Genomic DNA, 3,480 nt, shown 5'->3' with positions numbered 1-3,480 from the left:
ACGTGAATTTCCTACATTTTCTAAAAATGGTTAATTTTAGGTACTAGGGTCAGGGACAGGATGTCTAAAGTGAACGAAGGTAATTTCAGGCTTCGAAACGGTATTTTTTGCGCTTTTTCTACACTTTCTGAAAATATGACAACAGATTTCGCCCCATCTCGTCAGTAACTGACGTGACGGGGGTACCCGGCGCGTCAAAATCGGACGTAGAGGGAACCTTGGAAAAGCGTCAATATGTGACGACTTGGGAGTGAGAATGGGTTGGGTCATTATGTTACTGCTATGCGGCATCTAGTTATTTTATTGTGCGATTTTTGGTCAACCATAGCACAAAAACAGCTGCACCGATCAACATGAAATTTGGCAAGACTGTTGAAGAGTCTGGCCTACACTGCACCAGCCAACGGTTTTATGATAGACCCCATATTTGAGGAGGGGGGTCCTTTCAAAGAGGGGGTGTCAGGACATGCAAAAATGCTTATAACTCAGAAACTGTTCAACTTAGAACCTTCAGATTTCTTTTGTTGTTTAGCTCTGATGAAGCTCTATCAGGCAATCAGTGCCCCCCCCCCACCCCCGACACCCAATTTATCTGAAAAAGGGGTATGGTTACAGCTCAAAAACTATTAACATAGGAGCTTCAGATTTCTTTTGTTTTTTTAGCTCAGATGAGGGGCTATCCATCAGGTCAACCAATGCCCCTGTTGGTTCTTGTCCGGTTCTCCTGGGCCCTTCAGCGATGTGGACCGTCGTCTCGTCTCCGTCAGATGGTGGCCGAATCCGGCTGATTCGATGGAAAACCAGCGAACGTCCTTCTGTTGACTTGTTGACGGTTAAAAAACTCTTAGACTGATAAAGAAATGAAAAAAGGCGATTTCTTCAGCTTGTACATATGTTTATTAAGCGAGACAACTGAAATAGGTCTTAACAGCGTGATGTTACGGAGAAACTGAACAAAGAAAGCTCGTGTCCGCCCCCATGCGCGTTCCGGTTGAACACGTTCACGGTCTGATGCTCGTCCACGTTTCTTAAAGGGGTAGGACATAAATATACCACATATCCCCCCTTCGATTCTTTAGAATCGACCAATAATCAAACATACATACATCTCGCATAAATACACATTGTCAAGCTGAAAATTTTCATGTGCATAATAAGGTGAATAAGAATTAAACTAAAATTTTAGCCTAAAATTAAATAGGAACCTATTTAATCCTATTTGCATCCTAATTNGTCATTATGTTACCGCTATGCGGTATCTAGTTTGGAATAAAGGACCCGGTCTTTTGCCCCACCCCCGGCCCGGCTTTGGTTTGTTCCACTAGTGTCCGTCTCCATGATGATATCCCTCACCTTGTCCACAAAGTCCATGGAGTTCCGTATGTTCTGAACTGCCAGCTACAGGACCAAGTACTGATGCCAGATATTTGGAAACATTGTAAGTTATAGAGTTAATCATGCTAACAATTTTGAGCCACATATCCTTCCTGATGCTTGAACCTGAAACCTCAGGATTACAGGAAAAGCAGCACTGACCACTGCATTCACCACCTTAAAGTGTCTGTCCTAATTCAAACAAAAGGATAGATTATGGAAAAGTACAAAATGGTTGAAGAAAACTCATTAAATCTTGAGTAGAGCTGGCTGCAGAGAAGCACTTTTGACCCTGGAGTTTTCCATATGCCATCTGGGAAACTCTAGTCAAAAATGGACATGACTTTACTTCAACAGGGGCTTTCTAGTTGCCACTCTCTCATAAAGCTCAGACTAGTGAAGAACCTGGTCAACACTTACATGCACTGTCTCTCCCATTTTACCTGCTGACGCTTGGGACTTCTTCAGATTGTCCCAGGTATTTTGGTCTCTTTCATGAAATATTTCCCTGAAATGGCAGCATACTGTATACTTTACCAGTTTGTTTTTATGCCCTCTCAAGCTGTTCATAAATCACAGACTACACTGGCCACATCCCAAACAGATGCAAGTTTTCAGAAATGAAATGTGTTTCACACAACCATATGAGGTGTGGAGCAGAACTCAGCTGTATTTAGCTGATTAACACTGGCCTTGTGGTGTTATGTCGTTAGCAGCCTCCTGATGTTTAATCCTAGAGTTAAACTCAAAATTTTAGGTTAACTCAGTTCACCCAGCTCACTTACTCAGATCCATAGTAATACTTTAAATTGTCCATACAGTTATCCTTTAAGTTCACAACAATATCAAAATTTCAAATGAAATACTGTAGAATTTATAAAACAATAGTAGAACAGTGTTCCCAATGTACTTAGCTTAGCAAATGCTTTAAGCGCGCAGCATGCTGCATTTGAACTGCCGAAATCTGATTGGATTGTCGCTAAGATGTATTTTCAGTGCTGTGATAGCACTCCTTGAGACATCAGGATTGATGGTATCATAGGCAAATAGTGCCTTGTATAGAGTAATAGGTCATTCCAGAGGGCATCTACAGCCTTTGAACATTTGAACCACCACTGGCAATACACCAGTGTGACAAAGTTCACAAAATCTCAAACCTTCATCAGGGTTACTTGCATTATTAGACGTCTTTATTTTATTTGAGAGCCATATATGCCACTAGTCTGCCATAAATCAGGAAAATTCCCTACTTAAATTTACGGTGAATTATAACCTCACTGAGGTCTCCCCAAATACAAACCAAATCACCCCAAAGTTGTTGTTTTCTGTATGGGACATTCTTAAAGTAGGGACATAGAAATCTATGACTAAGGCAAAAAATGATGCACCATGCGGAACAGTACATGAAAAGGAACAACTGGAAGGGCACTAATAAAGGGATAACCAACAATTTAAAAGTGGGGTTCAGTGGTAAGGTTATGAACATTTCACTTGCATGTCAAAATTTAAAACAAAGACCTGCGCCCATATTTTTCAAACCTCTCAGAAACACTCTTAATACTGTGAAAAATGGTTGTAAGTGTAAAATAAATGTCTCACAGCTGGGCATAAAATTTAGCTATTAAACATCAGAGTTGGACTTTAAGTAAAGTGTAGTATGAAGGGACTGTCTCAGAGCTGATAAATTGAGTTAATCCTGGATGACGCATTTAGAAAACAACAAGCAAGGACAAATCACTAAATCAGATTGTCTATTCAAGAACATTCTCATGGAAATGTCAAGATAAAATCGTAAAAATCTTAAGTTCAAATTCAACACATTGATATTAAATTTATTGTTTTTAAGAAGAATGTCTGAAATAATCCAAAATATTCATGTAGTAAAAACAAAAAGAAAAAAATTGTATAGGTCTTCTGGACGGGTTCTTCTCTTATGAAACATTTTGTCTCTTCTCCAAGAGACTTCTTCAGTCTGAGAGTTTCAGGCAAAATTCAGGCTTTTAAGCCCTGCCTCCATGTGACTGATACTCACCTTCAGGTGAAAATGAAGACCCCAAACCCAGACCCAAACCAGTGGTTATTCCGTATGTTGCGGGTGTTTTGGAG

This window comes from Austrofundulus limnaeus, unplaced genomic scaffold (assembly GCF_001266775.1).
Source record: "Austrofundulus limnaeus strain Quisiro unplaced genomic scaffold, Austrofundulus_limnaeus-1.0 Scaffold414, whole genome shotgun sequence".
NCBI lineage: Eukaryota > Metazoa > Chordata > Actinopteri > Cyprinodontiformes > Rivulidae > Austrofundulus > Austrofundulus limnaeus.
Note: the sequence above shows the minus strand (reverse complement) of the source record.